The sequence below is a fragment of the Coregonus lavaretus genome (genome assembly GCF_964263955.1).
Source record: "Coregonus lavaretus genome assembly, chromosome: 21".
NCBI lineage: Eukaryota > Metazoa > Chordata > Actinopteri > Salmoniformes > Salmonidae > Coregonus > Coregonus lavaretus.
The window spans coordinates 29,685,892-29,698,407 of record NC_140008.1 but is presented as its reverse complement, the minus strand read 5'-3'; the positions used below and the strand labels follow the sequence as shown (position 1 = coordinate 29,698,407).

Here is a 12,516-nt window from a genome sequence, read left to right as displayed (position 1 = left end):
ACGGAATCTGTCATTGATGTCTTTGGGGGAGGAGAGTAATTCCCCAGATGCAGATTTAACTTTGTGAATCATTCGGTCACTCACGTTTTTTCGAAGTTGTCTGGCGAGTAATTTGTGTGGTTTGTCACCAAACTCAACATATTTTTGCTTGGCATAGAGAATTCACTGACATTTTCAACCTGTCCCTGACCAAGTCTGTAATACCTACATGTTTCAAGCAGATCACCATAGTCCATGTGCCCAAGAACACCAAGGTAACCTACCTAAATGACTACCGACCCGTAGCGCTCACGTCTGTAGCCATGAAGTGCTTTGAAAGGCTGGTCATGGCTCACATCAACTCCATCATCCCAGAAACCTAGACACACTCCAATTCGTATACCGCCCCAACAGATTCACAGATGACACAATCTCTATTGCGCTCCACACTGCCCTTTACCACCTGGACGAAAGGAACACCTACGTGATAATGCTGTTCATTGACTACTCCTGAGTGGCGCAGTGGTCTAAGGCACTGCATCGCAGTGCTAACTGTGCCACTAGATCCTGGTTCGAATCCAGGCTCTGTCGCAGCCGGCCGCGACCGGGAGACTCATGGGCGGCGCACAATTGGCTCAGCGTCGTCCAGGGTAGGGGAGGGAATGGCCGGCAGGGATGTAGCTCAGTTGATAGAGCATGGCGTTTGCAACGCCAGGGTTGTGGGTTCGATTCCCACGGGGGGCCAGTATAAAAAAATAAAAAAATAAAATAATATATATTCACTAACTGTAAGTCGCTCTGGATAAGAGTGTCTGCTAAATGACAAAAAAAAAAAAAAAGACTACAGCTCAGCATTCAAAGCTCATCACTAAGCTAAGGACCCTGGGACTAAACACCTCCCTCTGCAACTGGATCCTGGACTTCCTGACGGGCCGCCCCCAGGTGGTAAGACTAGGCAACAAAACATCTGCCACGCTGATCCTCAACACGGGGGCCCCTCAGGGGTGCATGCTTAGTCCCCTCCTGTACTCCCTGTTCACCCACGACTGCATGGCCAAGCACGACTCGAACACCATTATTAAGTTTGCCGATGACACAACGGTGGTAGGCCTATAGGGAGGTGTGGTGCCAGGACAACAACCTCTCCCTCAACGTGATCAAGACAAAGGAGCTGATCGTGGACTACAGGAAAAGGAGGGCCGAGCACGCCCCCATTATCATCAAACACACCAAGACAGTCGTGAAGAGGGCACGACAACGCCTATTCCCCCTCAGGAGACTGAAAAGATTTGGCATGGGTCCTCAGATCTTCATAAGGTTATACAGCTGCACCATCGAGAGCATCCTGACTGGTTGCATCACCGCCTGGTATGGCAACAGCTCGACCTCCGACCGCAAGGCGCTACAGAGGGTAGTGCGTACGGCCCAGTATATCAGTGGGGCTAAGCTTCATGCCATTCAGGACCTCTTTACCCGGCGGTGTCAGAGGAAGGCCCTAAAAATTGCCAAAGACTCCAGCCACCCTAGTCAGACTGTTCTATCTGCTACCGCACGTCAAGCAGTACCGGAGCGCCAAGTCTAGGTCCAAAAGGCTTCTTAACAGCTTCTACCCACAAGCCATAAGACTGCTGAACAGCTAATCAAATGGCTACCTGGACTATTTGCATTGTCCCCCCTTACAGTGGGGAAAAAAAGTATTTAGTCAGCCACCAATTGTGCAAGTTCTCCCACTTAAAAAGATGAAAGAGGCCTGTAATTTCATCATAGGTACACGTCAACTATGACAGACAAATTGAGGGAAAAAAATCCAGAAAATCACATTGTAGGATTATTATTATTTTTTTTTCAATTTAAAGTTTTATTAAGTTTTCAATCAACCAACCAAACACATTCCACATTCACAGATGTGAATTAAAAAAATAAATAAAAAAAATTACAAAAGTAATAATAATAAAAACAAATTTGTTTTATATATGTATATATATATATACATACATATATATACATACATACATACATACATACATACACACAAATAATAATTATAACAACATTTTAATTATAGAACTTGCAGCAGCACTATCAAGGTTCTTATTAGCTATTTCCAGCCTTAGCTGAGATGACGAGCCAATAATTAGTTTTTAGGTTTTACAGCACCTTACACAACACGCATCTGCCCATCTCCCTGATTCCCCCATTCACTCTGTCCAATTTGAAATATAGTTGAGTAGTGGAGACCAGAGTCTATCAAACTTGGGCTGTCTCTTGTGGAGGTCATAAGTGAGCTTTTCAAGGAGGAGAAAGTCAACAATCTGGTCAATCCACATTTTAAATGTAGGAGAAGTATTAGAGGCCCACAATAGGAGAATACATTTCTTAGCAAAGTATGTAATGGTCATGAGCAAATTTTCTCTGTCAGGATCAAGAACAAAGTCCTGCTGGGCATTAAGAAGGTAGAGACACGGGGTCATATCAAACTGTACATCTAGTATTTTCTGTGCAGCAGTATGTATAGATTGCCAAAATCTGGCAATCTCTCTGCAGCTCCAAAATACATGCATATAGGTTCCACTTTCAGAGGTACATCTATTACAATTAGGAGAAATGTCTGTTTTCATTTTATGGAGTCTCAGGGGAGTGTAATAAAATTTGTACAAAAATTTGTAATTAGATTCTTTCATTTTTACATTAGTAGAGGAGCAGTATACCCTGTCGCAAACCTCCGCCCATAACTCATCACTGATAGTCAGACCAAGGTCCTTTTCCCATATTATTTTCAAAGGAGTAAAGGAGGATCCTCCTTTCTCAGAAAGGAGTCTATAGATATGGGATATTTTGCCTTTAATGGATTGTGCTGTGACAAGAAGGGTTTCAACTTCATTCAACTGAGTTCTAAACCTCCTCTTGGAAGTAAATGAGGAGATGACATGTCTAATTTGTAGATATTTAAAAAAATGGGATCTTGGCACATGGAATTCATTGCAGAGCTCTTGAAAGGATTTCAGTGTAGTGGTCTTCTGATGAAATAGGTCTGAAAAGGTCCTGATTCCTAGAGTATGCCAAAGATTAAAGTTGGCATCTCTCAGGGCTTTTGGCAAGTCTGGGTTGCCTACTATAGGCGAGTAAGAACATATTTGGGAGGAGATGCCCAAGTATTTCTTACAGTCTCTCCACGCTCGTAGGGTACTGTAAATCACAAATGTTTTGGCTATGTTGCCCACTTCACTAAAGTTATCAATGAATATAGTTGAGCTTAGTGGCAATGAACCACAAGATTGGGCTTCTATCTGGCTCCACGTTGACTCTTGTCTGTTTGTGATCCATGTTAGCATGTTGCGGATTTGGGCAGACCAGTAGTACAATTGGAGGGAGGGAAGGGCAAGACCACCCTTAGATTCAGGTTTCGATAGAGTGGAAAGCTTGATCCTAGGTTTTTTATTGCCCCATATAAATTTGGTGATGCTTTGGTTAATTGTTTTGAAAAAGGAAGCTGGGAGATAGCATGGGAGCATCTGAAATAAATAGTTCAGTCTAGGGAGGATGTTCATACGGATTACATTAATTCTTCCTACTAAGCTAATTGGGAGGGAGATCCAGGTTTGGAGGTTGTTCTTGATTTGATCCAGGAGTGGAAGATAATTCTCTTTGAAAAGCCTGTTCAGATCTGGTGTTATGAATATCCCAAGGTATTGAAACCCCTGTGTCTTCCATTGGAATGGGCATAGTGTCTTCATAGAACTGGTGAGTATAATATTGAGAGGGCAGACAGTGGATTTGTTAAAATTAATCTTATAACCTGAAAACGTGCCATACTGAGCAATTGTATCTAAGATGGGAGGAAGGGATTTCTCAGGGTTGGATATGTAGAGCAAGACATCATCCGCGTAAAGCGAAATCTTGTGCTGCAGGCCGCCTGCAGGAACACCCATAATACTTGGATTGCTCCTTATCAATTCTGCCAGAGGCTCCGCCCCCAACAGGTAGAGCAGGGGGGACAGCGAGCACCCTTGTCTTGTGCCCCGTCCCAAAGGGAATCTGTCAGAGTTCAGTCCGTTAGTAGTCACCATGGCATTTGGATGAGAGTATAGTGATTTGATCCATTTAATAAAGTTTGGGCCCATGTTGAACTTCTCTAAGACTGAGAACAGAAAGCTCCACTCCATCCTGTCGAACGCCTTCTCAGCATCCAGTGAAGCCAGCAGGACAGGGGTCTTCTGTGCGTTTACTTGATCAATAATATCAAAAAGACGGCGAATGTTATCAGAAGAGTATCTGTCTCTAATAAATCCCGTCTGGTCCGCTTTTATTATTTTGGGAAGAAGAGTGTTTAGTCTTTTGGCGAGCAATTTGGTGATTATTTTGTAGTCGAAATCCAACAAGCTTATGGGCCGGAAGGAGGAGCAGGATAGGGGATCCTTGTCTTTTTTGAGCAACACTGTAATGCGAGCTGTGTGCATTGAGTCTGGGAGAACTCCGTTTTTGCAAAAATCCTCCAGCATTGGCATGAAAATAGGGCTAAGCTGGGGCCAAAAAGCTTTGTAGAACTCTCTGGGGAATCCATCTGGGCCTGGGGACTTGTTAGGTGGCATGGAGGTAATTGCCTCCAGGATCTCCTCAGGAGTGAAGGGGGAGTTGAGATCTTCTTGGTCAGTCTCTGATAGTTTAGGTAGCGAGATTCCCTCTAGGAAGGAGTGGAGTTCTGCCTCCGTGTGTTTTCTCTCAGAGGTATATAGTTTGCAGTAAAAATCATGAAAAGCTAAATTGATCTTTTTTGGATCATATGTGACCTCATCCTCTGCTGTTCGGATAGCCATAATTGTACGCTCTGACTGCTCTTTTTTTAATTGATAAGCAAGCAATCTACTAGGCCTATTGCTATACTCATGGTATTTCTGTTTAGTAAAGAAAACTTTTTTTTTAATCTCCCGAGTATAGTCCAAATTCAGTTTGGCTTTGGCTGCTTTAAGTTGACTCCAGGAGGTGCTGTCTGGGGATTGTTTATGTACTTTTTCACAGCGTTCCAGCTCCCTCTCCAGATCTAGCCTGTGTGCTTCCATTGCTTTTTTCTTAGAGGAAGCATATGCAATTAGATGACCTCTTAGTGTGGCTTTAGCAGCGTCCCACATTGTGGCCGGAGAAACAGGAGAATCTTTGTTGTCTTGTGTGTAGTTGTCTATCCATGTAGTTACCAATGTATGGAATGCTTCGTTTGATAGCATGGAGGTGTTGAATTTCCAGCTCTTTGATCTCGGGATGTTTTTGCAGAGGTCAAAGCGGAGGTGGACAAAGGCGTGATCCGAAAGCGCTATGGGTCCGATTGTACACGTGGCTGAATTTATGAAACTCTTTGGGATAAAAATGTAATCTATACGGGAGTAGGTGTTATGGACATTAGAGTAGTATGTATAGTCCATAGCTGAGCTGTTAGTCTCTCTCCAGATATCTATCAGTCCCATCTCTTTAGTAAGAGAGTTCAACATCTTTGCAGATCTAGGATTTGTGGTGGTGATTTGAGATGATTTGTCTAGGGTTGGGTTCAGGGTACAATTAAAATCTCCGGCCAACACTCCAAAGGAGACACAATGCTCATTGAACAGAGTTATCATTTTCGACATAAAAGCAGGAGTATCTGTGTTAGGGGCGTATATGTTTAAGATAGTAATTGGTTGCCCATACAGTGACCCAGTTATCAAGATAAATCTCCCCTCCGGATCAGATATGTTTTTGTCAATTATGAATGGAACATTCTTATGGATAAGTATTGCTGTACCTCTACTGTTGGATTTGAAAGATGAGAAATACACCTGTCCCACCCAAGCTCTGCGGAGTTTGGCATGTTCAGCATCACAGAGGTGTGTCTCTTGCAATAGCGCGATGTCTGCTTTTTCCTTTTTTAGAGCACATAGTATCTTTTTCCGTTTTATTGCATGGCCTAGACCGTGGCAGTTCCATGTCAATAGATTTAAGGTACTAGTCATCGTCATCGAACAGTAATCGAACTTTAGTGCAAGTCATCTCTGGATAAAGGTGGATCGTAGTTACAGCTGCGTTCACATAAAAGGAAAATAAATGGTTTACATAAAAGAACAATCTCTGAACACCCCAGCCGAGTTCCCAAACAACTCGACATATCCCGTTGGATCTATTACCTCCCCGCTCAGTCACAATTCTGTGTTCCAACAAAAAAAAAAAGACCGGGAACAGTTAGCAACGCACAACGTCTCCCCCTCCCCACCAAAGAAATGCCTCATCCTCTCCGCCCGCATTGAGTAACTGACAACGTAGCCCTCGTCCAGACCACATTAAGAAAGGGAGAAAATAAAATCAGTAGCCCAGCCTACATACAGTAGGCCTAAGTTATAATATAGGGCCTATCCCTCTCAGCTAAAGGAACATAAATATAGATTGGACGGCTATAATGAAATTTAGCAGGGCGGAGGGTCTTTGGATATCGGCTATATGTTGTCTTACCTCCTTTAGTAATAACAGTAATCGCATTAAGTCAATGGTCCATTTCTCATTGACCGGGGTTGTCTTTCAAAAAACGTTTTGCCTCTTCGGGAGTTTTGAAGTGTCGCAGGGCTCCTTGGTGAAGAATCCTGAGCTCGTTTGGGTATTTGAATCCCCTAAAGATGCCTCGGTCAATGGAGCATTTCTTCACCTCGTCAAACTCTCGGCGCTTTCGGCGTATTCCAGCTGACAGGTCCTGGAGTAAGGTGAGTTTGGCGTTTCCCACTGTGATGGTGTTGGTTTTCGCCGCCTGTAGGACTCGTTCCTTGTCGGTGAATCTCAGGAAACGTATGGTGATTGGGCGCGGTGGTTGTCTGGCTGCTGGTGGGGGCCTCAGTGCTCGGTGAGCTCTCTCGAGTTCTATGGGTCTGTCGGTGGACAGGTGGAGCCACTCGGGAAGTTTGTCTTGCAGGTAGCGGATCAGTGGCATGTTTCCCTCTTCTTTTTCGCCCAGATTTAATAGAACACAATTATTCCTTCGCCCCCTGTTTTCCAGGTCCTCTGTTTTCTCTTCCAGCTGCTCTATTTTTTTTTTAGCATATGCTATTGTTTCCATGGCGTCTGTCAATAAGTTTTCCGTGGATAGGATTCGCCCCTCTGCCTCGTCCAGGCGCCCCGCGTTTATGGTTATCTTGTTGTTTATGTCAGGCAAGGCATTTTCCAGGATTGTCACCTTTGCCACCTATCGCACTGAGCTGGGCGTTAATGGCATCTAGTTTAGTGTTGAGTTCTGTACGTTGGGATCTCAGCTCAGAAAAGATGTCTTCGACAGAGTGCGAGGTTGGCATTCGTTGGGCCTCGGGGGGGGACGGGTCCTCTTTCTCCTGGCTAATGGCGCTAGCTTTTTCTGAAGCTAGCTGCTTCTTGGAGGCTTTTTCCGTCGCTAGTGCTCGAGTCCGGGTAAAAATTTCCCCTGTAGTGTTGCCTTTTGAAGCCGCCATGACTTTTTGACTAAAGCTAAATGAGTTTAAACTTGAAGTGGAGGTAAGATTTAGGAATTGAAAACTACTTGTGCGGAGCTCCTAGTTCATGCGGCCATCTCGTTCAAGGGTCACCCATTGTAGGATTTTTAATGAATTTATTTGCAAATTGTGGTGGAAAATAAGTATTTGGTCACCTACAAACAAGCAAGATTTCTGGCTCTCACCGACCTGTAACTCCTTCTTTAAGAGGCTCCTCTGTCCTCCACTCGTTACCTGTATTAATGGCACCTGTTTGGACTTGTTATCAGTATAAAAGACACCTGTCCACAACCTCAAACAGTCACACTCCAAACTCCACTATGGCCAAGACCAAATAGCTGTCAAAGGACACCAGAAACACAATTGTATACCTGCACCAGGCTGGGAAGACTGAATCTGCAATAGGTAAGCAGCTTGGTTTGAAGAAATCAACTGTGGGAGCAATTATTAGGAAATGGAAGACATACAAGACCACTGATAATCTCCCTCGATCTGGGGCTCCACGTAAGATCTCACCCCGTGGGGTCAAAATGATCACAAGAACGGTGAGCAAAAATCCCAGAACCACACGGGGGGACCTAGTGAATGGCCTGCAGAGAGCTGGGACCAAAGTAACAAAGCCTACCATCAGTAACACACTACGCCGCCAGGGACTCAAATCCTGCAGTGCCAGATGTATCCCCCTGCTTAAGCCAGTACATGTCCAGGCCCGTCTGAGTTGTGTGGTCCTCTGTAGCTCAGCTGGTAGAGCACGGCGCTTGTAACGCTAAGGTAGTGGGTTCGATCCCCGGGACCACCCATACACAAAAATGTATGCACGCATGACTGTAAGTCGCTTTGGATAAAAGCGTCTGCTAAATGGCATATTATTATTATTATTATTATTAAGTTTGCTAGAGTGCATTTGGATGATCCAGAAGAGGATTGGGAGAATGTCATATGGTCAGATGAAACCAAAATATAACTTTTTGGTAAAAACTCAACTCGTCGTGTTTGGAGGACAAAGAATGCTGAGTTGCATCCAAAGAACACCATACCTACTGTGAAGCATGGGGGTGGAAACATCATGCTTTGGGGCTGTTTTTCTGCAAAGGGACCAGGACGACTGATCCGTGTAAAGGAAAGAATGAATGGGGCCACGTATCGTGAGATTTTTAGTGAAAACCTCCTTCCTCAGCAAGGGCATTGAAGATGAAACGTGGCTGGGTCTTTCAGCATGACAATGATCCCAAACACACCGCCCGGGCAACGAAGGAGTGGCTTCGTAAGAAGCATTTCAAGGTCCTGGAGTGGCCTAGCCAGTCTCCAGATCTCAACCCCATATAAAATCTTTGGAGGGAGTTGAAAGTCCGTGTTGCCCAGCGATAGCCCCAAAACATCACTGCTCTAGAGGAGATCTGCATGGAGGAATGGGCCAAAATACCAGCAACAGTGTGTGAAAACCTTGTGAAGACTTACAGAAAACGTTTGACCTGTGTCATTGCCAACAAAGGGTATATAACAAAGTATTGAGAAACTTTTGTTATTGACCAAATACTTATTTTCCACCATAATTTGCAAATAAATTAATTAAAAATCCTAAAATGTGATTTTCTGGATTTTTTTTTCTCATTTTGTCTGTCATAGTTGACGTGTACCTATGATGAAAATTACAGGCCTCTCTCATCTTTTTAAGTGGGAGAACTTGCACAATTGGTGGCTGACTAAATACTTTTTTTCCCCACTGTATATATACAGCTCTGGAAAAAATTAAGAGACCACTGCAAATGTTTCTTAAATCAGCATCTCTACATGTATGACAGCCATTCCATTCCAGTGTCTGTTGAATTCCAACACAGGCACACCTCATTCTACTAAATTAGTTACTGATTAGGTGATCACATGAACCAAATCTTATTTAACAAGGGAAAATGTATAAAAACCTCTGCTGTGGTCATCACTATCCTCTTGCAATAGGACCAGCTGGATGGCAAAAACAGTGCTAATAGTACCTCAAAAGTAATATTAATCAAAAAATAACTATTGACCATGCCAAAAGAGTTGAAAAGGAAAGTTTTGAGTGAGGAAAAGAAGGGTTCCATTCTGGCTTTACTGGCAGAGGGATACAGTGAGCGTCAGGTTGCTTCCATCCTTAAAATTTCAAAGACGGCGGTTCATAAGAACAAGGTCAAGCAGCAGACATTGGGGACAACAAAGCTACAGACCGGCAGAGGGCGAAAAATACTCTCTACTGACCGGGATGACTGCCAACTCATTCGGATGTCACTCAACAACCGTAGGATGACATCAAGTGACCTACAAAAATAATGGCAAACGGCAGCTGGGGTGAAGTGCATGGCAAGGACGGTTCGAAACAGGCTCCTAGGGGCAGGGCTGAAGTTGTGCAAAGCTAGAAAAAAGCCCTTCATCAATGAGAAGCAAAGAAGAGCCAGGCTGAGATTTGCAAAAGACCATAAGGATTGGACCGTAGAGGACTGGAGTAAGGTCAGCTTCTCTGATGAGTCCAATTTTGAGCTTTGCCCAATACCTGGTCGTCTAATGGTTAGACGGAGACCTGGAGAGGCCTACAAGCCACAGTGTCTCGCACCCAGTGTGAAATTTGGTGGAGGATCGGTGTTGATCTGGGGGTGCTTCAGCTAGGCTGGAATCGGGCAGATGTGTCTTTGTGAAGGACGCATGAATCAAGCCACGTACAAGGTTGTCCTGGAAGAAAACTTGCTTCCTTTTGCTCTGACATTGTTCCCCAACTCTGAGGATTGGTTTTTCCAGCAGGACAATGCACCATGCCACACAGCCAGGTCAATCAAGGTGTGGATGGAGGACCACCAGATCAAGACCCTGTCATGGCCAGCCCAATCTCCAGACCTGAACCTCATTGAAAACTTCTGGAATGTGATCAAGAGGAAGATGGATGGTCACAAGCCATCAAAGAAAGCCGAGCTGCTTGAATCTTTGCGCCAGGAGTGGCATAAAGTCACCCAGCATGTGGTGGAGAGCATGCCAAGAAGCATGAAAGCTGTGATAAAAAATTAGTGTTATTCCACCACATATTGATTTCTGAACTCTTCCTAAGTTAAAACATTACTATTGTGTTGTTTAAAAATTATCATGAACTTATTTTCTTTGCATTATTCGAGGTCTGACAACACTGCATCTTTTCTGTTATTTTGACCAGTTGTCATTTTCTGCAAATAAATGCTCTAAATGACAATATTATTATTTGGAATTTGGGAGAAATGTTGTCAGTAGTTTATAGAATAAAACAAAAATGTTATTTTTACCCAAACACATACCTATAAATAGTAAAACCAGAGAAACTGATCATTTTGCAGTGGTCTCTTAATTTTTTCCGCAGCTGTTTATATACAGTGGGGAAAAAAAGTATTTAGTCAGCCACCAATTGTGCAAGTTCTCCCACTTAAAAAGATGAGAGAGGCCTGTAATTTTCATCATAGGTACACGTCAACTATGACAGACAAATTGAGGAAAAAATATCCAGAAAATCACATTGAATTTATTTGCAAATTATGGTGGAAAATAAGTATTTGGTCACCTACAAACAAGCAAGATTTCTGGCTCTCACAGACCTGTAACTTCTTCTTTAAGAGGCTCCTCTGTCCTCCACTCTTTACCTGTATTAATGGCACCTGTTTGAACTTGTTATCAGTATAAAAGACACCTGTCCACAACCTCAAACAGTCACACTCCCAACTCCACTATGGCCAAGACCAAAGAGCTGTCAAAGGACACCAGAAACACAATTGTAGACCTGCACCAGGCTGGGAAGACTGAATCTGCAATAGGTAAGCAGCTTGGTTTGAAGAAATCAACTGTGGGAGCAATTATTAGGAAATGGAAGACATACAAGACCACTGATAATCTCCCTCGATCTGGGGCTCCGTAGGGTCAAAATGATCACAAGAACGGTGAGCAAAAATCCCAGAACCACACGGGGAGACCTAGTGAATGACCTGCAGAGAGCTGGGACCAAAGTAACAAAGCCTACCATCAGTAACACACTACGCTGCCAGGGACTCAAATCCTGCAGTGCCAGACGTGTCCCCCTGCTTAAGCCAGTACATGTCCAGGCCCGTCTGAAGTTTGCTAGAGTGCATTTGGATGATCCAGAAGAGGATTGGGAGAATGTCATATGGTCAGATGTGGAGGACAAAATGCTGAGTTGCATCCAAAGAACACCATACCTACTGTGAAGCATGGGGGTGGAAACATCATGCTTTGGGGCTGTTTTTCTGCAAAGGGACCAGGACGACTGATCCGTGTAAAGGAAAGAATGAATGGGCCATGTATTGTGAGATGTTGAGTGAAAACCTCCTTCCATCAGCAAGGGCCTTGAAGATGAAACGTAACTGGGTCTTTCAGCATGACAATGATCCCAAACACACCGCCCGGGCAACGAAGGAGTGGCTTCGTAAGAAGCATTTCAAGGTCCTGGAGTGGCCTAGCCAGTTTCCAGATCTCAACCCCATAGAAAATCTTTGGAGGGAGTTGAAAGTCCGTGTTGCCCAGCGACAGCCCCAAAACATCACTGCTCTTGAGGAGATCTGCATGGAGGAATGGGCCAAAATACCAGCAACAGTGTGTGAAAACCTTGTGAAGACTTACAGAAAACGTTTGACCTGTGTCATTGCCAACAAAGGGTATATAACAAAGTATTGAGAAACTTTTGTTATTGACCAAATACTTATTTTCCACCATAATTTGCAAATAAATTCATAAAAAATCCTACAATGTGATTTTCTGGATTATTTTTTCTCATTTTGTCTGTCATAGTTTACGTGTACCTATGATGAAAATTACAGGCCTCTCATATTTTTAAGTGGGAGAACTTGCACAATTGGTGGCTGACTAAATACTTTTTTCCCCCACTGTATATATATATATATTTTTTTTTTAATTACGCTGCTGCTACTCGCTGTTTATTATCTATGCATAGTCATTTTACCCCCTGTATATAGCCTCGTTATTGTTATTTTATTTTAAAAAATTCTTAAAACTGCATTGTTGGTTACGGTCTTCGGCAAATGTGACAAATAAAATGTGATTT

The 12,516-nt window shown here is 43.5% G+C and overlaps 1 protein-coding gene across 2 annotated transcripts in view; it reads right to left on the bottom strand.

Annotated features, from left to right (window-relative positions):
* Positions 1-12,516, bottom strand: part of LOC311149078 (uncharacterized protein) — a 42,031-nt gene that overhangs the window by 10,650 nt on the left and 18,865 nt on the right. The gene's annotated exons all lie outside the window — the stretch shown is intronic.